The sequence below is a fragment of the Melospiza georgiana genome, chromosome 1 (genome assembly GCF_028018845.1).
Source record: "Melospiza georgiana isolate bMelGeo1 chromosome 1, bMelGeo1.pri, whole genome shotgun sequence".
Lineage (NCBI taxonomy): Eukaryota > Metazoa > Chordata > Aves > Passeriformes > Passerellidae > Melospiza > Melospiza georgiana.
Genome location: NC_080430.1, coordinates 119,600,986 through 119,626,922, shown reverse-complemented (window position 1 = coordinate 119,626,922; position 25,937 = coordinate 119,600,986). Strand labels below are relative to the sequence as shown.

Below are 25,937 nucleotides of genomic sequence, written 5' to 3'. Positions count from 1 at the left end.
TCTGCTTTATGATGGGATGGATCATAGCTTGAAAGAGGACATCTCTCTGTCACTAACAAAAGGGTCAAGGCAAGGATCTCATACATAGAGTCTCCTCAGCAGATATCTGTATGGTGAAACGAGTCCCACTCAGTGTGGGCTGACACTTTTTCAGAGTTGAAAACTTTCAATTGTTGTAGAATTTCAGAGATTTAATACTTCAAGCCAACTGAATCCTGGGCAGCATCAAAAGCAGCATGGCCGGCAGGACAAAGGAGGTGATTCTCCCCCTCTATTCTGCTCTTGTGAGGTCTCACCTGAAGTTCTGAGCACGGTTCCAGTGCCCCCAACATAGGGACACAAATTTTGGAATAACTTCAGAGGAGAGCCACAAAGTTAAGAGGACTGGAGCACCTCCCTTACAAAGCCAGGCTGAGGAAGTTGGGGCTGTTCAGCTTGGAGAAGAGAAGGTTGCATGAAGGCCTCACTGTAACTTTATAGTATCTGAAGGATTCTGCTGGGAAACCAAAGAGGGACTCTTCTTCGGGAGCTGCAGCAATAGGACAAAGAGCAATGGGTACAAATTGAAAGAGGACAAATTTAGGTTCGATATTAGGAAGAAATTTCTCACTGTGAGGTTGGCTAGACACTGAAACAGCTTGCCCTGGGAGATTGTGAGTGTCCCAGCTCTAGCAGTATTGAAAGCCAGGTTGGATAAGGCCTTGAACAACCTGGTCTGGTGAGGTATCTGTACACATGGAGGTGGGGGTACTACATGATCCTTAATGTCCATTCCAATCCTTTAACATTCATGTTTGCATGATTCTATGATTAACAAAAGCAGCTGAAGGAGAATATACAGTATTTGAAAATCTGTTCTCTTACCTCCAGCTCACTGATTTGAATGCAGACTGAGAGTGCTCACAGTCTAACAGCTGTTCAGTGACCTATGTGACATGCTTTGAGTCTTCAGATTTAGCTATTGCAAAGTCCTAAAATAACCTTATTTTTGCTATCCACTTGCTACATTGCCACTGCCTGCATGCTTGGGGTGTTTGCTCAGGCATGTTAAACATACTTTATTTGTACCTCCTTGAAAACAAGCTCTTTAGGTAATTATTATGTTAAATGCAAGAATAAGGGGAAGAATACAGGTTTATCTAGTCATGACAGCAAACTCTATGGTCTAGAGCTATTACTAATGAGTAAAGTACCAGTCAGAATAGCAGGAGACAGGAACTTCCTAAACACAGAATTGCACTTCAGCTCTCCACTGTCCTGATATCATTTTTCAATGCCAACTAAGACCTTTGTCCTAATTTTGAAAATAATTCATGGTTTAACCCCAAGTTGCATCAAATTTGTATCTATGAATCCTGCTGACAGCTAATCTCTTTAGAGACCACTCTGAGCAGAAAGCTAAGAGTGAAGCTGGGGGCACAGTGTTCTCTGTTCAGGGCATCTGGCTAAAGAACAATATCTCAGAGGAAAACAGCATTAGGAAGTGTTTCAAAAAGCCATGGGAAAGCCTCTCAGCCTTTCAGCCTAAAATATACAATTTATCTGTGTTACATTTTCATTACACAAGAACACTTTTACTTTCTGCATGTCAAATTCTTATCTGAGAAAGCCATACCCTAACATAGTTTTGGCCTTAGATGCTTTGGGGATTCCCTGAATACCTCGTTGCACTTTGCTACTGCAAATGCCTTCATATAATGCCAGGACCTCTGTGAGTGGTATAAAACTGAAATATACAGAAGAGAGTTTTCCTTCTCAGGACTACAGCCATTGAGAGGGAAGGTGGTATAATTACACCAGGACCTGTTGGCTGAAGCAGATATGAGTGAAAGTGAAGGCAACTGCCAAACAAGCTAGTCAGATTTCTTTTTTCCTCATGGCAAGTCACATGCCAGCCCCTGGTGCTTCAGGTTATTTGGGGAAGATAGTAGTCTAGTTGCATCTTGAAGAGGTTTACATTAGCCTCTGTTCAATTTCCAAGGGATGTTACAATGTGCCTGGCAGGATTAGAAGCCAGTAAAAGGATTAAAAATGCAACTTTCCTTGAAACATTAATGCAAAATCTGTATCTGCCTAGTTGAATGCCTAAATTACTTAGGCTTTCTGAGGGTTATATAACTATACATTTTCCATATTCAGCACTGTTTCAAGATTTCCTGAAAAGGCTGTCTATCTGGAGCCCACAAGACAGAAACATTAATATATTAATAGTATCTGTTTGTGTAACTGAGAAAGAAAGCTGCAGAGTGTTATTCAATCAAGTGATATTAGACAAGTCAGAAAACACTTGCAGAACCATTTTAAAATGCTTCGATTGTTAGTGTTTGTAATGCAATGCATTGCCACTAAATCCCTGGTACATATTCATACTACTCTCATACAGACAGCCTGGGGACCCCGTGGGGGTTCAAGGGCTGTTTTCTGTAGGCAGTGAGACTTCATAGGTACTCACATTGGTTTTGTTGTCTTGGGTCTACAACTGATTATTAAAGGAAAGAAAAAGGTCTCTTAAACCCCCCATTATCAGCGTTATGCCATTCACCAAAGGTTCCCAGCCCTTTCATTAGTGCAGAGACTCACAAGCAGTGAATGTGAAGTTTGTAACAGCTGCAGGGGTAGATTTCACAGAGCAAAAGTAGGAAGGAGGAGGTGAAGGAAACTCCAGAAATCTGTGTAATAAAAATGTTTCCAACCATAACCTTAAAATAATAACTATGCTGTTCATCAGGCATTACAGCCAATAGCTCATGCTCTGTCCCATTGCATCATGCACTTGCATCCCACTGGTAATGACTTGTTCTTTGAATTGCAATTAACCTATTTAAGACCAATTAAGAAACAGATCTTGAATAGGCCTGCAGTATTACAGCTCAGTACTCACAGAAGATGACAATGATGTTTTAATTAAATATGGGAGCAAAAGGTCTCAAACTGAAGCTTACAGCTAACTAAGCAGCAGTCATTTGGTTACTGAACAGGCAAGGAGCTTTATGGTCTCCTTCCACATGGTTCAGCCTCCATAGCTCTCAAGTTTGCTTAAGGCTAAATAGCTTTCCTAATCTATTATTGCACAGAAGAAATCCCTCCCGCCCCCATTTTCCAGATCACAGTTTGGTATGTTTTAACAGACTATGATAATCCCTTGGTTTTTGCAGGGCAAGAGTATTGCTGATAAAGTGATTTCATTTAGGCAAATTAACTCTGTTAGTTACATGAAAGATTGAACACTGTTATCTTATGCTGGTATGTGCAAAGTCTCATAAGTGCAAAATACACATTAAGGGCCAATTTTGCATGACAAACTCCTGATAGTATAAGAGCTGGTTAATATTTCTGAATTATTAAGTCTGACAGCATAATCATGCTTTTTTGTTGTTTAGGCTGTTGATACCAGATGTTTAATGCACAATAAAATGTAATAGTGTAATAGGAGGCATTTTAAGGAAGTGCAATTTTGGAAAATGAAGAAACTACTTGGGGTAATTTAAAGCACAAAAACAGATGTTGGAATTTGGAGCTGTTTTAGTTTTACATAAAGTGGAAGCCTTCCTTTATAAACCTGTAGGTACTCCCAATGTTTTGCTTTTCTCTCCTGGCATTGCTGTGGTCAGGTCTGAGTGTTGAAGTGCTGCTCACACAGTGCTCAGCCCCGTGCCTTGGCTGTGGTCACCAGGAACCTGGTGGGGGCATTGCTCCCTCTGGGACAGGGCTGACTGCTCTGCACCTGCTGGGTGTTCAGCACATGGAGGCCACAGGACTGAATGAAAAGCTTGACTTCAATGTTCTTCCTGGTGCAGTATTGGATTCTAAGAAAGGCTTGCAGGTGTTTTCTGGGACACCAGATTAGAATTTGGATGTGTTACCAAGCTGGTTATAAAAGTTGACTGAATTTCAACTACATGATGCTTTTGTTAATGATTACAAATTGAGTTTATCAAAAAACCAGTAGAATAGACTAGAACACCTGTACAATAGGCTAGAATGCATATATTTATTTAAAATATATAATTCATTAAATATATGCATATTCAATGAGTTGCACATTAAATACTAACTTAATATGGAAGCAACAGACAGTAATGAGTGTTGATCAGTATTTTGGGATTGTTGAGTCTAATAACATAACCGTGCTTCCCTTCTCCTTGCTGCTTCTTTTGGCACCAGATGTTTTAAGCACAGTAAAATAGAACCTTAATATTCTCTGTAATTAATGGATGAAAGCACAGAAATATATACAGGCACGTTGTGTTTCTATTAAGATGTTTTCACATAATTTATGAGACAAAACAGATGTTCCTTTAAACAATTTTCACTTGGTGTGCTTGGAATTCCCCTTGAGACATGAGTAGTTATGGGAATTTTTCATGACATAAAAGAGTGAGTTTCATATTTAAAAAATAATTGTTATCATACACAGCCAGAAACTTTGTCCCAGCAAGAGTCATTCCAGTTTGATTATATCTCTCCGTTCACATTTCAAGATGTCCAGATCAAATGAGAGAGTTTACTTACAGTAGATTAGGTCTGTTCTTATCTCTTACTAGTCAACATTTTGTTTTCTTTTCTCCTTTATCTTTTTTGTTTGTTTGGTTGGTTTTTTTTTGAAAGTCACTGCTTCTTGTTGCCTCCAGTAAGCTCTGTCAGATCTGCTTTGACAACCATCTGAACACAACTGGTATTGCAACTGTCTTCAGTGGCTCTGATTTTCAGAGAACAGCTGCTGAGAGCTTTCTAATGACTGGGGTTTTTTAGGGCTTCACAACACAACCACCCAAAATAAAGCATCCAGATAGGCCTTTGATGAAATAGGGCTTGGGTCATTCTCTTAATGGAACAGTGCATTACATCTTCAAAGACCTTGCAAGTATTTTTCAGCAGAATATCTTTCACAAGTGAAGAAATTATTTTCAACCCATGCAAAAGTCCGGAGAAAATGAAAGAAGGCAGTCAGAAGCTACACAAATAGAAGCTAGGCTCAAATCAGAACTCAGGGCTCAGGTATTCCAGAACTGAGAACAGAAATGAGATTCTTGCATCTTTTTTATTTTTCCCGTATGAGCTGAAGGGCAATAACCGTCTGTGAATACATGATTAGTCCATGACAAAGGAAAGGTTAATTACCCCACCTCAGTCCATGGTGAAAGAAGAGGCTTAGATTGTGCTCAACAATGTTCCTCTTGTCAATGGTCTCTGAATCGCATGTTTAGGCTTCTCAATCATGATTTATAAAATACATAAGTAGCTAGTTAATGTATTTGCTATAATTTGTCAAATTAGGATAAATCTTTCACTGACCTGTTTTTTCATTACTGGTCTCCCCAAGCTTCAAATGACAGGACCAAAGGCTGGTGCCATGTGGTCTAGATCATTAAGGAGACAGTAGGAAGGTACTGAGGGTTACTTGGTCAGCACTGTTCCACAGCAAAGCAAAGATTCAGGGACAGATACTGGATCTAAGATTGCTGCACCATCTAATTTCAAATTAAAACAAAGTTGCCTAATCTTTCATTGCACAATCTGGTACTATGTTTTGTAAACAGATGTGTAGTAGACAGCTGTTTTGTTTAACAACCAACTGAGAAAACCAGACTCTGGCATGTAGTAAATAAACAGATGAAATATTAGCTTTTGAATTGCTTCTTTCAGGAATACTAGCCTGAAAGTATCAGTGGAGCCACATGTGTTCTCCTTTCTCTTTTGGAAAACAGGTGAACTTCTCTGTTGCCAGCACATGTAAAAGGAAAGCAGAGGCCATCCACTCTCCAGCCTGTACACCCCTAGTTTAGCTTATACAAATATGATTTTAAAAAGAAAAAATCAAAACTGTGGAGTTTTGGTGCAAAACTACACTAATTTGTAAAGATGAATTTGTAAACATTAATTGCAGGGAGAAGTACTAAGAGTAGTACCCTCATTTGAACCAATAACACTTACCTCTCAAAATCCTACTGATTCACCACAGTATTAAAATTGTTTTTCCTGCTTGCAGTCACTTAGCAGGATCTGGTTAGGTTTTCTGAGAATTTCAGTTTATACATTTGGGAAATTCTCTTCTTTACTTTTTCTGGGGGAAAAAATAATGAAAAATTAATTTCTGTATGGTTTTGTGGATTTAACATTTGCTTCCTTCATTTTTAGTCATCCTGGATAGGTAGAATGTTGGAAACATCCTTCTGCTCTGCCTCCATATGGCCAAAATTAAAAATGAACAGCTGTCAAAAGTAACTTACTATTTAATGAGGAATCAGAAAACCAGGGAAAAAAATATAGTCTTTGTTCTTTTTTTACAATACATACTTACTTCTCCTGACAGACTGGTCAAGTGAGTATTGTTTGCATTAAATTGCATGACTCCCAAAGCATCAGTGAATTACATGAAATTACCAAAACAGTGGAAATAAATGGTTTTTGAAATTTTCACATTCATATATATATATATGTATATATATATATGTATGTATATATATATATATATTTGTACAACATAGTAACTATTTAATATGATAAAGATTCCCAGTCCAAAGTTTGGGACTGCTGGAAATAACTCACACAGGGTTACTGTGTGAGTAACTGTAATAAGGAAACCTCCTGAAAAGCATGGAATTTTTTCAAATATTTTCTCTCTTTTTTGAAGAAAAAAAAATAATTTAAAGAAAAAAACCAAGCCAACAGTCATATCTAACAATAAGCTCCATGCAAATCAATGGATTATGATTGAAACTCCCCTCAGGAGCACAGAACACTAAAAATACTTAGCTTGAAACTGAAGTGATGATGATTCCTTTGCTTGGAGAAGCATGTCAGTCCAACATAAGTGTTCTCTGCAGCTTCCCTAACCCCAGCTGTACTTTTCAAGGATACAGATGACTCTGATGATAAGCCAGGCTGGCTCTACAGAGCACTTTGTTCATTCCCCAAAAGATCTGCTGCTCGAGGACTCGGTGTCAAGATAACTTACCTTGCTTTGCTTGCTATGCCCTGGGAGACTGAAAAGAACTCCTGCTCCCAAGAGCTTTCATAAGAGATGTGTTTTTTAAAAGTCTGTTTAAAGTCAGGTGGTTTTGTCTGTTTCCCTGCAAGAGGACTGTTCCTGACAGTATTTATTTATTTCCAGAAGGTTTAGGTCAACGTGCCTACTGTATTGATCATACAGGCATATCCTGATCTCAGGCTGGAGTAAAGCAGATGAAATCATTCCAGTTTTAAACTAGCAAAATGATGCTTGGAATACAGTGTATAGTTTAGTTGTATGTGAGCTAGCCTTCTCACATTTGCTTGGAGAGCTACAACTGGGGGAATGTGAGGATTCTTCAGTTTTATTGTCATAATTTGTGCATTGCACACAGATTCTCTTTCACTGTTTTCATGTTGTTCATATAGACACAGTCAGAAACCACCATGGAAGAAACCCTTCACAAAAATTAGACTTCCACATCTCTCTTTGATTGTAAAGAGTTTAAAAATTAGCATGCTTGAGGATCAGGCATATTAACAAGACTGTAGGCAGTGTTGGTTTAGAAACTGATAGCTAAAACACTAATCAGTTATTAAAAATTCACTTTCCTTTAACAGAACCAAAATTAAATGACAAATCTCCCTCCCTCGGAAAACAAGCAAACAAACAAACAAGGATGTTTGTACATTAAATATAAAGCTGAGGTGAGAGGATAAATTATTTATGTCAAACTTACTGTCAGGAGGAGGAAGGCACTTTATCAGAGCGACAGTTCAACCAGGTACGAACAAAGGTTGTCTTGTTCAAGAACAGATTTTGAACACGTTGTTCCAGAACAAATGATGCCATCAGACAACAAAACAAGGAATTAAACAAGACACATAGGAGCAAGGGGAGCAGGTAAACAAGTGAAATGGAAGTACAAAAAGACTGAGTGACAATTTTGGGGAGAAGGGAAGAGTACTGCTGGCAATCAACCAGGGTGGGATTCAGTTCCATACTTAAATACCTTAAACTTATTTTGCAGGCATTTAAATCTGCTTTTCAGTGTCCACTTGGTGCTTACTGAAGAGCTATGCTGAGTGGAGCCCAGAACAAATGATGCTAGTGCCTGTCCATTCAAAGATAGTTGTCACCATTTCTCATAGGGAGTTTAACTATCCACCTTATCAGTAGACATCTACTGATATTCACCTTTGTCCATTAAAACACACCTAAATGATCTTGAACACAACAGGATGTGTTGAAATGGCAGATGATGATGTGGCAGGAGGCACACTGAGATCTGACACTGGAAGCCAGGCAAATATCAACTGGAGGAAAGGAGTGGATGGAGAAGGAAGTTTTAACCTTGGGAATGGCTGAAAACATGTAGGAACTGTGTCTCCTTCTCTTCCTCCACCCTACACTGATTAAATTGGGAGAAAAATCAGGTGAGGTAGCCTACACTAAAGACACTGAAAGGGATATTATAATGTCAATTTAGTGTGGTTCAATTTACATATGCAGATATATTGCAGTTCATGTATATAGACAAGTCAACACTTAGAAGTATTTGTGTTGGTAGGTATTAAGAAAACAACAACAACAAAACAAATCTAATAACATTAATATAAAAAAAAAAGTAGTTTTTAAATCTTAGTGCTATTCCTGCTTCTTATATCTCATCTGCAGCAGTACCTGTGAGAATAAGGGAATAATACACATTCAGAAGCTGATGGTAAACAGAGAAGATAGTCCTCAAGGTTCTTCATTAGCAAAGAATATATCACTTTTCCAGATAGCCCTTTTGCTGAACATGCTAGGCCATCTGCTCATGAGGTTTTTGGTTTCATTTCAGGCACAACTGGCTCCAGCCCACCTCTAGCAGTGAATAAAAAGAAAGTTTCTAAAAAATGAATTACTGTCCCAAAACACAAATCACTTTTTGCAAATGTTGTGATAAAGTTTCCAAGCAATGCAAAGTGGGCTACCATATGTGCAAACCTCTGTGGGCTGGTGAGGAGGGAGACATTCTCACTGTAGCTCTCTGTGGCCATGTAAATTTTCATTTTAATATACCAGTATTAAAATCTATATTTGTTCTTCCTTTTTTGTTAGTGGCTACTGGAAAAATGTTTTGTTCAGTTTAAATATCCAGGCTTAACAATTGTTTTGCTTTTTCAAATCAGAATGGCAATTTCAGTTATCCTAAGAATGCAGCAAAAAGGACACAATAATTACATTATTTATTTAGTTACTTATGGACATTTTTTACTGTGGCTTCTCACTTGAAACAGGACTATCATTGACTCAGGATCAGGCCAGACAGCTGCTCAAAATCTCCACGGGTGGGATAAACTGTTTTCTTTCTATAACCTCTACCACTGCTTCATTACTCTTCTGCTTCCTGAAAACCAGCCCCAAGCCACAGCTTGAGTTTACTGTTTGCTTTCAATAAAACAAAACACAAGTGTTTTTTTTTTGTTTTCTATTATTGAAAGCAAAGCCTGTAAGAACAATTCAAGCATCAGATCACTTGATCAACAAAAGTCAGGTAGAACCAAAGGGACACAGACAGGCTCATTGCAACTAAAGACTCCTTCTGCACGCAGCACTTATTGACAATCCTGTGCCACAAGCATTTCCATCCTGTGAATGGTATCAGAAGGGACTGTCAGAGACAATAAACTATCTGGTTTTGACCTAGTGTTAGTTACTGCCTTTCAAAATGCCATACATCTAAAAGAGAGGCTGACTGAGGCAGTGGAGATTTTGGGGATCAATACTCTGCTTGTCACAGGAAAGACAGCAGGGCACTGCTGGGTCTGTGCTGTTGAGTATTACCAGTAACCTGTCTTAAAAGGCATTCCCTGAGTGTTTTGGCAGAATAAGCACTCACTGCTTCATAAGTTTACACCAAAAAAACTGACATAGGTGATTTAAACTACCCATATAGTAATCTGTACATAATTAAAAATGGCATCTGTGTTTCATCAGTAGCCTCCTGATACTGGAAGAGCAGGTGTTTTGTTGACATTTTAAGATCAGGATGATCTTTGGATTTGAAATTCTCTCTCACTGCTATAGTCTGCTGACTGCCAAATTGCAGCACTGAGGAGCCTTTTAGCAAGGGAGGAGGACAGTGCAGGCTGGCCTTAGGAAAGACACTTGTTTTGACTGGTTTGAGTAATGTGGAATCTAGTTCCATGTTTTGTTTACCCTATATTACCTCTTGGTCAAAACAAGCACTACCTGTGCTAAGCAGTTCTTTGTAGAGGTGTAACATCTAATAAATTAGTGGACTTGGACTGCTCAGTCTAAGCTGAAGAACTGAGGCTCTTGACTCTTTGGATCAATCTGAACCACCCAGTGATTGAAGCACTTTGTCAGGGAAGACACAACTCCTTGTGTACAGCACTGTCTGCTGAGATGTGTGAAAAGTCTAGCATTGCTATGACCCATGATATTGCCTTTTCATGGAGAAAGAACTTCAGCCTTGGGTGACACTGATCTGGCACCTTTCCCAAGCACAACGCTGGACCAGAGCCAAAGATTTAAAGTGAAGCTGAGGCACCCAGCCCTCAGGCTGGAGCAGCTCTTTGCCAAGATGTTAGAGCCAAAATACAGGTACACTTTGGACTCACATGCTCAAAGCTCAGTGTGACGACAAAAACCTCTCAAGGTGAAGGCTAAGGGTCATGTGTTTAGCAGGATCAGATATTTCAAACTCCAAACATTATTATACATTAACAGGACCTATAAAAGCACATAAGGGGGTTATCAATAGGGTAGTAATAATAACTAAGTCCATAGTTACAATACTAAATATTACAGTAAAATCAGGTGTTTGGGAAGGACTACACCTTCTCATTGTTCCAAGCAGAAGCACAATATCCCTTGGAAACAGGAGACAGTCTTTACACAAATTATTCTGTAACCAACTTCTGCAAGGATCTAATAGCTTACACTACATTTTGATAGAAATGGCTTCCTAAAAAAATGAATGGGCCACTTGTGATAGCCAGCATGATGATATCTACTTTTCAGAGTTCTGGATCATGGTCCCATCCTGGCAGAGCTGTATTGGAGATGAGAGAGAAAGAGAGAGAGACTCCCATGCATACCAGATGATGAACAAAGTGATTGTTGCCTCACTCCATTTGCTGTCATCTAGAGATGATACATTAGTCAGATAATGGAAAAGTTATTTGAGGACACTTCCAACACAAGTCCTTATTTTCATATCTACAATAAATAACACTAATTGCTAAGCAATGAATGAGTGACAAGTACCTGAGTTATTCACATCTAGGTGCAATTTCAGAGTGTCTTTTCTCCTGTCCACTTCAAGAGACAAACAGCTCACTTGAAGCTCAACATGTTGCACTGCCAATAAATCACAACATAAAATGACTTGATTTAGTGTCAGTTAAATTTCTTTTTAAAATATAAGTGAATTGACGCGCTGAATTTTATTTATAGTTTTTTTCTATAATTTCCTATGTTTTTTCATACAAACAGAGTGTAGAAAGATGGATACTACACTATGGAGAAAATATTTGCCTAGTATTTGACTTTCTGTAAACTTTTAAGGGCAAAATTTTATGATTCAGAAAAGAAAAAATATACTTAACAATTCCTGCACATATTTTACTGCTTTCAAAATTGTTGAGATAGAAACTTCAAAGGTATCAATTTTAATAGGTGTTAGAATAATATGCCGTTTTCCAGAAGATGAATAATTATACTATTACACTTTTCTGCTTCATGAAGATTTCCCCTGACTTTGGTAGGAATTCTAAATGTGAAAGACAAATAGGCTTAAGTCCTTGGTGTTCTTCTCAGTGCTGAAATAGTATCTGTTAAAAGAACAAAATTTCCAGCAGATGCCTCTCACTGTATCATTGAACTTCAAGAGTCTCTCAATTTGAGTTCAATGAGACCATTCAGGCTTTTAGAGATAATGATAGTGATAAATGGAATGAATGCCAACTTTTTTCTAAAACATATATATAGTGAAAAATAGAACTTAATAATTTACAAAATGAATTATTTTATTGGGATATTTAAACAAGTAACCTAATATAAACAGGTCCTTTAAGCAAACATTTTTCGTTCTACTCCAAAGGCCAGGCACTGGATTAGAAATATAAATGGAAATAGAAGTAAACTCTAACTTTGAGAGAAGCTTAAGAAGCACAAAATTATCAGTTATTCAGTACCACTAATTAGGTAGTTCCTTTACTTTTTAAAAGTAACTTCTAATTTATTTAGGAAAAAATGCATGAAATTCTAAGGATAATTCCAATATAATACCACAGAAATGTAAATAGGTGTCAGCTAAATTTCAAAACAGAAGTGAACAATGAAGTCAACAGAAAATTATCATGGTATCATTATATTTTAAACCAGCCTCTGTCCTATAATATAAAATTGGCGATAGAAAATAAAAGGCGATAAAAAAGTCTGTAAGTTATCAGGAAATCAAATGGGAAAGACTTGTTTTTCATTTAAATGGGACCTTTTCCAAAATAAGGAAAGTAATATGATAATTTTTATTCTGAACATATACAAGTTTGAAATTTATAAAGGCTTATTAAATATATAAATCCATTTAGTGCTTGTGAATACAGTACAAAGGCATAATGGATTGGGATGGCACATCTTTGGAGCTCATGCAACTGGTTACTACTGACCTTCACAGGTTCTCCTCCTACAAATGCTGGAGCAGTTATGCTGTTCTCTGGAGTGATGGGAGAGAAAGGAAGTCACAGCCCAAAACACAGCTCACCTAGAAATTAAAACTAGGGAAGGTGGGCAGGAAGATACCATTGAGTGCTGGATGTTTCTGGAAACAGAGACCAGCTGTGATCCCTCTGAGTGTTCGAGGCTGTGCTGAAGGGAGCTCTGAGAAACCTGGTCTAGTGAAAGGTGTCCCTGCTCACAGCAAGGGGGTTGGAACTAAATGATCTTTGAGGCCACTTCCTACTCTTTCTAAGATTCTATGATCTGCAAATGAGAAATAGTCAGAACATCAAACAGAGAGCAAAGGCAGGGAACTGTGGACCTGGCAGAAGAAACAAAATAATGGCTAGAAAAAGGTTTGGAAATGCAAACAATGGAAACACCCAATTTTAGTTGGAGCTGGAAATCAGGCCTTTGCTCTCTGTAGAGAAAAGGTTTGCATCAAGAAAATGTTGTAACCCATTCACCACTAATTTTCCTTCCCATAAGGAAAAAAAGTCACAAGATTATAGATGTTTTTCAAGGCAAACATTTATTTTACTTTTTTAAATACTTCTTTTCTGGTTTGGGAATTTTTTAATTTATTCCCACTTGCTTACATTTATAGTAGCCATTTATTTGATTCATGTTTGTAAGCTCCATTTTGGCATGGTTTTCCACACTCATGTGGGATATGAACAGAAGACTCTGCTGCTTTGGTTAAAACACTGACATCTGCAACAGACAATATATTATTTTGACTCCTCCAGCTTTTGCAGAGTATAACTCAAAGTGTGAAATCTTCATTTGAATTAAAATGTGGGTAAGTCCACAAAGCAGCTGTGGCTGAAGGAAAGTCCAGGGGGGAGACTGAGTTGTATAGGGGGTTTCCTCTGTTCAGGAAAACCTGCAGCAGCCCCCAGCCTTGCCAGGATTTGGAAGCCCTCTGCAGCCAATCAGGCGAGGATGGGGCAGGGCCAGGAGCAACCATGGGAGATGTAAATGGTTCCAGGGAGCGGGAACAACCTGGAGTGCAGCACATCAGGTTGCACAGCAATTCACAAAGGAAGGGCTCCTCTCCAACCATCTGTGTGGAGACAATAGAGGCAGAAAATGGACTGAGTACCTGGTAAGGAAGAGCAAAGAGATCCCTTTAGCTCCAGTTTGGCATCCTTAGTTGAGGTGTTGACATGCCAACAAGCTTGATCCCCTGTAGCTGCTAGGGTCACTGGCCTGGCCGTGTCAGAGGCCTCCAGCCAGCCAGACCTGCTGATGGTAGGCGTATCTCTCCAAGTCACAGGCTACCAGGAGTGCCTGAAGCTTCTTTCCAAGGCTGAGATGACAAAGAGTTATTTTGCAGAAAGCAAGCTGTGTTTGAGGAGCTGTGTTGCAGGTGGAGCTACAGGAAGAAGTGAACAGACCATGCAGTGTTTGAGTGAATGAGCAAGAGATAGACTGGTTATTTTTCCGCAACGCTACAGTCTCAGACTCCCAGGAGTCTTGAGACTCAGACAGACTCAGAGCCCTGCAGGGTAATTAGCCAAAGGACTGTTAGCCGGGGTCTGATGAAGATGAAGGCTGGAGGCATATCACAGCAGGTTCCTCTTTCTCTGCATTTGGCAAGTAGGACTGGTACCTTTTACAACAGGTGTGGGGCTCTGGACCTAGAAGGCCAAACAACTGATGAGATGGGGCAAGATCCTTCTGGGATGGTGGGGCCTCCTGAAACAACACCACCTGCACCCTGCATCAAGACCTCCTCTGTTAACAGGAAAAGAAGGGTAGTTGTGATAGGAGACTCCCTTCCAAGGGGAATGGAGGGGCCAATATGCAGACCTGACCCAACTCACAGGGAAGTCTGCTGTCTCCCAGGGCCTGGGACAAGGGATATTACTGGAAAACAATCAATCCAGTCTAGTAAGACCCTCTAATGACTATCCACTATTGGTTGTTAACACTGGCAACAATGAAATAATAAAAAAAGAAGTCTGAGAGCAGCTAAAAGAGACTTCAGTAACAAGGTACACGTGGCCTCAGTTTCCTGTTAGCCTGTAACAAACCTGGAAAGTAACTGTGGGCATGGGCTGGCTGCACACCTATTTCCAACTTCCCCTTTTAAAGAATCTGTGCTTGCTTCACTCTTTAGGAAGAAACTGAGATAAAGTAACTTCTGAGGTCCCATTTCAAACCTGCCTTAGTGTCTATCCACGTACTGGAACAGTTGATTTAGCAAAAGTATCTATTTAGGATAAAGTCCAAAGTACAGACTCTACACATACTCCACCCAATTCCTCTAATCACGCCACCTCCCATAGGTGTGCCCCATGCACGCACAGGGTTGTCACACATTTAGCAACCAAAACAGTTTTACTGACTTCAGGCTTTGACAGATTTGCAGCCCAAGATCACAATCTGAGCAACATAATGATGGGCCATTAGCCTATGCCCCAGGCCTGCCGTGAAGGCTTCTGGCACAAGATGGTACCTGCCCCGTGAACAAGCTGAGCCTTGCTCATTTAATATCAAAGGAATAATTCCTATTTGGTTTACTTTGAAATGGGCAATTGAAAACTGGTGGATCAGGAGCTGATTCATGGGCAAATTGAAAGTATTCATCTCAAAAATGGGAGGGTCAGTCCAAAATGTCCCAGATAGGTAGAAGAAAGCAACTCCAGGTTTTAATCTGCTGGTGAGCTTTGAGATTCTGTATTGGTTTTGAATGAAGCCAGTCCCAAGGAGAAGAAACAGTTAAAGTCATAAACACAGAGAATATTGGAAAAGAAAGAAGAAACATACATGCCATCTTAAAGTACATTTTATTTGTTTTTTAAAAGTCAATCATAAACAGTGCTGGGTAATACTAAGCACCTTTGACTTAACTGATTGCACATTAACTCTGAGCCACTGACTGCTAAGCCAAGTTTTGGACTCTCCAGATATGTTTCAAATTTGTTGTGCTACAATGTTTTGCTTTTTGTTTTTCACAAGGATAGGCTTAATTCAAAATATTAACTATAATAAAATGTAAACCCAAATCTTTTAAATAATATCTTAATGATGCGACAGATCAGCAAGATCACTAATACCATGCACTATCAGAGGAACAAGCACTGTAGTAAGTTAACAGAACCCAAAGAGCACAAATTTAAAGGCATGGTTTAAAAAGCTGCAACAACAATATATTGATAAACTGTGGTCCAGAAATTATAAATAATAAGAAAAAATGGTTGTGCAGGAGTATAGCTAGCACCTTGGGAATCATTGTCAGCTCTAGTTTAATATAGCAGGATTTAGAAATTGTGTGGCTGAGTCATATTACTCAAGTCACATTTAAAGTCTATGTGAGCTTTTCCTCTTTCAAATCTTATTTGTTAACTGCATTTCTTCACAGTGTGAATTTTAAAACACAAACATGCATTTGGAACTGCTGCATATCTCCACTTTTTTGCATAACACGTAATTTTAGTTGATAATTATGCTGTGTTTTATTGCTAATTAATTTCTATGTAAGCAGTAACTTAGCATTGCTCTTGAAACATTTTCCACTGCACTTTGATCTGATCAGCACTGCTCTACCTTGTTTGCTCTTGACAAGACAGCTCGCAAGTTTTTGAGTGTATTACTGATTTTATTTCACTTTAGGAGGTCTAGTCTCCTGTTTAAACACTTCTATTTTTTAAAATGCATTTGCCATATGTATCTGCCCTGTTTTGCAATGGCTAGCATTCATGACATGAATGCTTACTCACTTTAGGGCAACCAACCACTGACTTTATTTGGTTTGTGATAGAGTATTTCCTGCATTTCCCTGTGTGGGGTTTCAGAAATGTCTGTGGGTGGAATCACAGTTGTACGATCATTCTTGACAAACTTGATCATCATGACAAACTTGTCTGGATTTTACTGTCTCCTTTTTCACGGCTTCTATGTCTAACCATTTGGCTCATACAATATTCTTACATCACAGTCCATCAATAACACACTTTTTAATAGTTCTGGGATTTTTAATCTACAATCTTCAATTATTAATTCTTCTCACTTGGGTAACCATGTACTTTTTTGACTTTCTCTTGAAATGTTTCTGTTTGCAACAGGATATTCACCGTACGGCTGACTGTCCTAATGGACAGGACTGTGAGAGCTGCATCTTTTATGTTTTCTTTACATACATTCCTTTTTCTCTCCTCCCATCACCTCTCCTATCTTCCAACTGGAGCTATAGCTATGTTCAGTACTCCAGAGGAATGAAAAATGTCCAGATGTTGTTTATATACATACACCTGCCAGCTAACGAGTTAATACATGATATTTGTTTTTATAATAGTACAAACACTCTTTAGTTGTCCCAAATATTTGCTGCTAGCAAAGACTGCAGTATTCCCAAGGCAAATGAAACTGAATTATAGCATTGGAAAATAAAAAGTTCATTTTGAAGGTTACAAAGTCAGTTATTAGAAAGTTAAAAAAATCCCAGAATTGTAGGCCTTTAATCAAGGTAAATACAATGTAGTTACATTCTTTTTTTTTACCATAATTTTGCCAGAATCTGAATATATAATCTTGTGCAGGGAATACAGCATTCTTCAAAACTTTGTTAGGTTACTCAGTGCATACAACTGAGTACCTTACTATATTGCAAATATAAATCCTGTTTAGGGTATACTAGCATTAATATTTTCATGGATGCTCATTAGCAGGGAACTCAAATGCTGGGGTTTTTTATGCTAAAAGTGCTTTACATGTTCAAAGGGCAAGTCCTTAACACACCACTGTTTTTGTAGCTAGATACTATAGCTGTGTATTGCTTTTGACGGGCTTAGCACTTAGGGAAGTCAGGCCTAAGCTCTCAAATTGACCTGCAGAAAATGAGGGTCTATCAGATAATTAGCCATGGTATGATGGTATAGAAATAATTCACAGAAATAGATGGAATATAACTGTGAAGGAGAATCTTTAGTTAACTTTTCCAGGACAGCCACTGCTCTAGCAGTCATCCCCTTGCCTCACCAGGTTTCCATCTACAACAAAGAAGAAGCAGGGGTTCTCCAGTCTCTTTGACTACATAATCTAGGTTCATCTGTAAAGCTCATTCCTAAATTACTTCCTTGTAGATATATGTATATATTAAAGTTTTCTCATTAAAAATCCAGAGTGAAAATGTGAAAATTGTTCCACATGGCATCTGTAACACAGGTCCCTTTTTATTTAGCTCCAAGAACAGGATGCCTCACTTTTCCATAGTCTACATCTTAGATTGCCAGTCATTTTTCTTGCAAAGGTAAAGACTCAGCTTCAGAATGAGTGGAATCAATGGCTTATCTGGTGTCATGCTAGCTATTCCTTATTCTCCTTCAGTGAATGAGTTTTATGCCAGATTAGGAAATAACAGATCTCACTGTGATACCTATAACAGAAAGGAAAAGATGGGCTTGTATGACTTGTGGCACAGATGGCAGTATGGAGAAACAGGACCATGTTTTTTGAGGCTCTGCAATTGTACAAAGTAAAATTGGAGCCAGGAAGATGTAGCATTTTCTGTTGGGCCCTTCTTATCTTGATCGTCCTGCCCATCGCTTTTATGTTTTCCCAGGGTCAATTTTGACCCAAATCCCTTTCTTCTTTCCCAGTAAAACTCAGCCTGCAAATTGTAGGAACCATCTGAGAGGTTTTATACCTAAGTCCTCTTGGCTTCTCCCCTCCCACACTGCCATTCCCACTCATTTCCTATTCCACCTCTGTTCTTGGATTTCACGTTTGAGTCATATCACAATTCCACATCTTAATCTCTACACTGAGACAGCAGCCAGTCTGTCACATACCTCCTCAAAATCTTTTTTATTCTTACTGTCATCTCCTCTCATTTGGGTCCCAGATTTCACGCCCATTCATCCTCAGTTTCCCCTCATATGTTCCTAATCCTCCTTTCTTCCCCTTCCTGGCTCCCATTCATAATCTCTTTGTCTATTCAGTTCCTGTCCTCCTCATCCCTCTCACCTCCTTTTGTTTTTTTATTTTCTGATGAGTCCATATGTTGCTGTATGTAGCAAGTATGTGTTTGGCATGGCATCCCACATGATAGTGGGAAATGGGACCAAGACATTTGACATGCAGGGACGGATGAATGGGACTTCTCAGCCATCTCAGCGTGGGATCTTGTTCAGAGCTCAGGCTGATCAGCTGTGATTGACACAGGAGGCCATGGGAGAGAGCCTGCAGTGCTGTCTTACAAAAGCATTAAATGCAGATTGGTGTGTGCTTGAAGGAGAGAACACAAAGTGAGAATCAGGTTATTAGTTTTGAATCAAGCAAGATTTAAGAGGTCTGTAAGCCTTTTCGTCCGACACTTAAATCACTGCATTTCCCTTTGCCTGTATTCGAGCAGGAAGGAGACGGAGAGCAGGGAACAAAAAGGCTTTTAGTTTCATTGCCCTGAATTCAGCGTGATCTCTATTAGCTCAGAGCTTCACTTCCAGAGAAAACAGCTGCTGAGCTAAGAGCTGGAAGCAGACCCAGTTCCAGGGGCATCTTCAGAGAATGAAGCCCCAAAGGTCCAGCAGGTCATTAGAGTGTACAAAACCTCTTTTCTTGTGGGGCTTATAACCTAAATAAATTTGGACAGATTATCTTTGACACAGAGGTTAATTTGTTGACCCCATTTCAAAGTCTAACGCCACTGCCATTTCTCAAATCACTAAAAATGTTACCATGGGTATTTTCTTTAGCATTGTTCACAAAAATACATCAATTTTTTTTTTTGGTTGAAATAATTCATGCACACTTGAACTGAAGGCAAGAATGGCCTTGCAGTATTGCAACTGCAATGGTTATAGCAGATCAAAGCTATAAGCCATTTAAAATAACCTTTGAATGAGTAGTGTTGGGTGTGTGGAAAAGTAAGTAAGCCTTGTTCCCGCTGTTGCTTATAACACATATGTCACTGGTGTTTCAATGTAGAGAATCTGCTCTTGTCTAAGACTAGGAGTTTAAATCCTTGTGCACATGAAAGCTACCCAGTAGAACAGGCATTTGTCCATGTGCTGCATATAGCAAAATCACACTGTGATGTGTAAAATACTGTACAGATTGCAGGATATACTGTTCAAAGTTTATTTTGAGTCTTCTGCATTTTCATAAGACAAAAAATATGATCTATATCATCTTACAACATTGGCAGTATGAAACATACACACAGTATGCATTTTGAACTGTAGCATATGTACAGAATGTTCACAATTTAAACAGGAGAAATGTAGCTCAGCATGTATCATCTATCTATCTATCTATCTATCTATCTATCTATCTATCTATCTATCTATCTATCTATCTAATCTATCTATCTCTATAGGCTTATTACCATAGTATTAGGAACCTCTCTGAAACCTTTCCAACTGAAGAGCCCTCCAAGCTTACCTTAAGAATTCTCCATCCCTCCCCCTCTCCACCCCACCCCGAAACTCATAAGTACTTGGAAATGCTTCCACCTCTCTCCAGCCTGCAGCTGTTTCTGGAAGTTTTATAATACATACAAAGGACACTTGAAGAAATTTGTAATGGAGCCACTACTACCGTGATGGAACAACAGAAATTACACCCCACCAGTAAGGATAACAACTGGACACAGCTGTATCCAGCTGAGGAGTAACATTATCCATTTCCAAATATAACAGTATTTGCATTCTTTCTCCTCACTTATGACCATGCTGCAGCAAGAACTCTATAAAGAGCTCATGAGAGCTTGAAACTGAAAATCCCTCCAATTCTTAATAAACTACTTTCCTAACAAGAGACCACATCACTATAAGCCTAGGCTTGCACCTTCTGAAAATTAGGTTCCTCTTTCCTGCTAGAGCTTTGTTAAAGGGAACTGTTCAGCCTCACCCTCTTTCTCCAGTCAGCTGAGATGCCAATATCTATGGATACATCTATTATAATTTTAACTGGTACGTTATGTGTAAATATCATCCGGTTGGATTTGCATTGACGTGATTCATACTATATATAAGACATCAAACTTAAATATGTTCTAGCTTCCAGCTCTTTGAGATTCTTTCACTAGTTAAGAATTTAATCCATCAACTTGGACTTAAATGGTTGACACAGAAGAGTACTCAGCATTCCTAAGGATGCAAGATGTTTCAGGGTCTGTTCCCTGTATTTTAAAGTGTTTGTGGTATGGTTCAAAATGGTTTCAGGTGTGGGGATGGTTTTTTTTTCATCTGCAATTGACCCGAGACAGTAACTTTCAACAAACATGAAAAGTGCAAACTAAAAAAGATTGTTGTAACCCTCTTCACACCCTTTGGCGGAACTACAGTAATCCTGGTGTTTTGATGTTTTGATCATGGGTGAGGGCTTACTCTAGCTGCCACAGCTACTTAATTGTATGTGGACATTTATTTCTCACCAAACTGAACTGAAACACTAAATTTTCACAGAAGAGGTCGCTCGTAAAATGAGTCATATTTTACAGTGTAATGTCTTACAGTGCAATGCTTTTCAGTTCTGAATTAGTCCTTTTCCATGAATTTACAGGACTACTAGCTAAGAAACCTCTTGGGATTCCCAAACTGGGGATTTCAAATACAGCTACCTGCAAGAAGTTCTAAAGAACTACAAATGAAACATTAGTTTCTCTTATAGTTTCTCTCCATGCATCATATTGCACAATAAGGGTGTCTGATTTTTTGGTCTCAGGAGGGATAGACAGCTGATGCTCAGATTTGGGTCACTTTTAATGTGGGACACACTACTTAGATTTTTCCTGGTTAACACAATAGCATTTTGAAATATTTCACTGCAATTAAAAGGAATGTCTGAGGAAGAAGACACACAGCTCTGATGACTTCAAAACCTCAGATATGCCTCAGGCTCTCAAAAATCCTGAAATCTGCTAAGGAAGGTGCTTTGTTAACTGGCATTTTTATCTGCTAAGATACATTTGGGACTCTACAATTTCGAAAAAAACTTCCAACAAGTCAGAAGGACAAGTCAGAAGACCGGTGTTCTACAGTTTGTTTCCAAGATGAAAGGAATATATAAACCACCAAGCATTGCGAAACATACAACATACGATACTGCATGTGGCTGAAAATGAGCATGAACTTGTCTGTCAGCATTCAACCGAACCACGATTCCAAAACCTGAAGGATCTTACTCCGTCTCTCAGTGTGAATACGCATTGAAGAGTGTCTTACATCACAGCAACATTTGAGTGTACCTTGTCCCAAATGGCAGTGGAGCAGTAAAGTACTGCTCCCGCCCTGGTATTTGGTTAGTCCCTGCCTTGCCATGAAGTATTGAACTCCCCGCACCTCTTTGCTTCTCCACCTCATCCCAGCTCCTCGCGCTGGGGATCTCCCCATTGCCTGGATTTTGTCTCTCACCTCCTCCTTCCTCTCTTGTACTCTACGTAACAAACCAGAGAGGTTGGCAGAGTACGAGGAGTGGACCCAGTTTCTTCTCATACAGTTATTTCTTCTCATACAAATACTCTCATACAAATACTCCCCTTGGTTTTTAAGGGGACACATACACGACATCGGATGTCTGTATGAAAACCAAGCGGAGGCCAGAGTTGCTCTCTGTCCGAGTGTGGCACCGTTCGCACTGGGGACACGCCATGGCCACTCCGCCACCGAGGCCCCGTTTGCGGGGCACCGAGACCCTCCCAGGGCGCCGTGACGGCTGAAAGGGATTGAATGGCGGGGAGCCCTGAGATGCCCCCACCATTCCCGGGTCTCCGTCCTGGCACCTTCCCGCTTCATCGGAGCCTTTTCCCGGCAAGCCGAAGGCTGGGGTTCCCCTCCTCCGTCGCCGGGAAGCGGCGGGGGCGGGCGGGCGCGACCCTCCCCGCGCTGGGCGCTCCCCGGGGAGGAGCCGGCCGGGTCGCACCGGGCCCGCTCGCCAAGTCCGGCTCCGAGCAGCCAAACCCAGCCCCCTGGGCTCGGGGTGGGCGGGGAGGGACGGCCGGCCGGGCGCCTCTCCTGCCGGGAGCGGGAGGACGGGCGAAACTTTCCTCCCCGGCGGCGGCGGCGAGGCACCGGCAGCCGCCGAGGCGAGCGCCGCCAGCATGGGCCCCGACACGCTGCCGCTCGGCACCTACGGCGGGGCGGCCGCCGCCGCCGCCCTGCTGCTCTGGGCCGTGTGCGTGCTCTGCAGGAGGAGAAGGTACCGGGGCGGGGGGCGGCCGCCGCATTCCTGCACGGCCGGGCCGGGGGAGCGGGGCTGCCGGGCGGGCGCGGCGCCGCCGAGCCGCGCATTGGGCCGCGCCGCTCTCCGCCCGCCCCTCCGCTCGGGCCGGCCCTATCAGCGCCCGCCGGGCCGGGGGCGGCGGCCCCCGTGGGATGGCGGCCCCCGGGGGCGGTGGGGCCCGCTGCGGCCGGGAACGGCGCGGGGGCTGCGGGCGGCAGCCGCGCCGCCGGAGCTGAGGGAGAACCGGGAGGGCGCGGCGGGGGGCGGCGGCTCCTCGGCTGACCTCGGGCGGGGGCGGCCGCTGGCACGTGGGATTCTGGTCTCGCCTCCCGGGGGTGCGTGGATGCCGTGCTCGGAAAGGAACGGTGCACGTAGCGCATCCCGGGCCGCTGGGCGTGTGCGAGGGCGGTTTGCTCAGGACCTGCTGCTCCGTGCAGCCGCAGAGCCCCAGAGCGGCCCGCGGCCGCTGTCCCGCGGAGCCCCCGGTGCGCCCGCCGAGCCCGCAGCCGCTGCTGCCGGGGCTTGCGACATCGGCCCTCGCTGCCCTTCTCTCCGTGCCGAATAGCTTGGGTCACAGGCGTTCTAGTGACTTCTGTTGGTGTTACTCATGCTGTTGCCTTTAGTTTATTTCAAGTGTACAATCTATATAAACTCAAAGAAGGTACACACGTGTTCTGGGACGTTTCAAGAAGAACGTTCAGGTTTTTTTGATGGGGAAAAAAAAGCACTGTCTGAACTATACTTTCTGAAAACCTGTTACTTTATATACATTTTCCCAGGTATTTTTCACTTGATGAAATGAAATGCTTGGCTACCTGAAGCCAATACTTGTTGCTCTTCAGTGTCTCTTCTGCAACTGATGAATAAATGTGTGTAAAGGCTGACGGAGGAGGTGTGAAGAAGGGGAGGGATCAGTATTCACTGGATTGTTTGCTTATTTTTAATTCATAAAATGAGATGCATACAAAATAATAGATGTAATTCTGAGTAGTAAACTGTTCCTTTTCCTAGTAATTGTAAGTTATTTTGCAAGATGCAGACAAGCAATGCAAAAAAATAAATTGCACTACTAGGTTCTAAAAAAAATTAGAAGGGCAGTCTGGCCCTTTTTAGACCAATATCCCTGACTTTGGGACCATGTATAGAATGAATTGAAAAACATTGAAAGTTCATGTTTTGATCCCAGAAGGCATCTGAAAACATGAATGGGTTATTTCCATGGTATCTGGTTTGGAACCATTATTGCATGTGATTTGACTTAGAGAGCCCAATCCATTCCTTAAGTGAGACATCCATCCCAATGTTTGAGTGGGGTCGTCCCATAACACAAACTGTTTGACAGTAGTCTGTGATGATGCTTCAGCTCAGTTTATGAAATGGACAGATGCTGCTCGACAGGTTGCTCTTCCTCATCATCATCCATATTGCTCCTCTGTAAGCTTATTCTGGGAGTTAAATACATAAAACTTATTTTTGTTTTTGGTAGGTTTAGTTTGGTGCCAGTCTAGCTCCCTAAAGAACATCAGCACATAAAACAAAAGGGGAGCAGGACGGGATTGGGAGCAGCCAAATGGGATTGGGTGTCTTTTTAAGGCTAGAAGATATTATACTGCCTCAGCCATATTATAAATTGTGCCTGTCATTGTTATTCTAGGGCAATTGTAAAAGAATTTTTGAAAATGGAAACAGGCAAAGCTGTTGCTTGTAAAGTTTTCAGCCAGATGTGAGTGGTAGGGAAAAAAGGATCAAAGAACCCATTCTGAATTATTTTCATACCCCTTACGGCTGCAGAGTTTTTCAAGTGCACTTTAGAGTCTATAGCAAAATGGTTTGTGTCACAGCACTATGATGTTATACAGAAGACCTCACAAGAAGGTGTCTGTCTTGTCCCAAAAACCAAACTGCTGTTTGATTAATTAACTACTTGAAAGCCTGTGCTGTTTCTCAGAGAACTGTACGAAGCACTAGTGAGCAAGCAACTGCAAATAACAAATGGTAAAACCTATCAACAGCCCTCAGCAGAAGGTGCTGGTGTTTAGGTACTATCCTGCCCTAGTAAAATGTGCAATTAATTCTCTTAGCATAAAGAAAGAAAAGAAATTATGCATGGTCTGTAGAGGTGCCTAGCAGCAGCCTGTTATGTTCAGCAACCATTTCTGATCTGTGGGAAGAAAAGCTGTTCTAAAGGTGCAGTGGATTAAAGAATGGGGTTAGAGCTTAGTTCATGCTTCTCAAATATGGTGCAAATCTGTGATGTCCCTTTGCTTATCAGTCTATCCATCTCCATGTGTTCTCCACATGGGGAGTATTGGCAAATTACTCCATAAATAAATGCCCAAGTCAAGGCTATGTTCCTGGTCATGGATCATAGCCATTTGGACAGAAGAGCAGACACTATGGAGCTTGCCTGTGCTAGAAGAAATGTTGGTACTTCATGCATGCATGAGCTCTTGTACAAGTTAATATGTTGCCTTAATGTTGGTATGCTTGTAGCAGTGTGCAAACCGTGTGTAAGGGAATGGTTGTGTTTAAGGTACCAAGATAAACTTTACCAGAATGATCAAATTTGACATCTTAACCACAGCCCTGCATGGATTCCATCACGATTACCACAGTAGGCAAGTGTGTGTATATATAAATGAAGAGCTTAAGTAAGTAAATAAACACCACTAACTTGCACTTCAGAGTTCTGTGTGTTTGTTTTGCTGGGCGATGGCTCTGTCCTGCTTGACTGAGGTGAAGCACTATCACCTTTGTGGCTTTTGAGAGTTACACATCTAGAAGCATAACAAGGGTTTGTATATCCTGGAGAAGAGAACTTCCTAAATCCATCACTGATGCTCCTTAAGCAGATGTTACAGGATTTCACCTTTTTTGGTATAAGGTCCTTCCCTTCTGTTTCCTCTCAGGCTGAGGTGCTTGTTACTGGAGTAGGAAAGGTGTTGTATTGACTTAAAATTTTGTCAGAAAAGGTGTTGTATTGACTTAATCTGCTGTTGCTTTTTTCTGTAATGCAGTTGACATAAGTTGACATTACAAGATTTGAGGGTGAATTCAGTACCAGTTTTCTCAGCGATAGAGTAGA

General features: G+C 40.8%; 1 protein-coding gene across 1 annotated transcript in view; it reads left to right on the top strand.

The window, feature by feature from the left end:
• The first annotated feature begins 22,744 nt into the window (after nt 1-22,744).
• Nucleotides 22,745-25,937, top strand: part of LOC131083210 (cytochrome P450 7B1) — a 121,303-nt gene continuing 118,110 nt past the window's right edge. The window contains exon 1 of the mRNA XM_058023650.1: nt 22,745-22,828. The gene's annotated coding sequence lies outside the window, so the exon portion shown is untranslated. The remainder of the gene's footprint in view (nt 22,829-25,937) is intronic.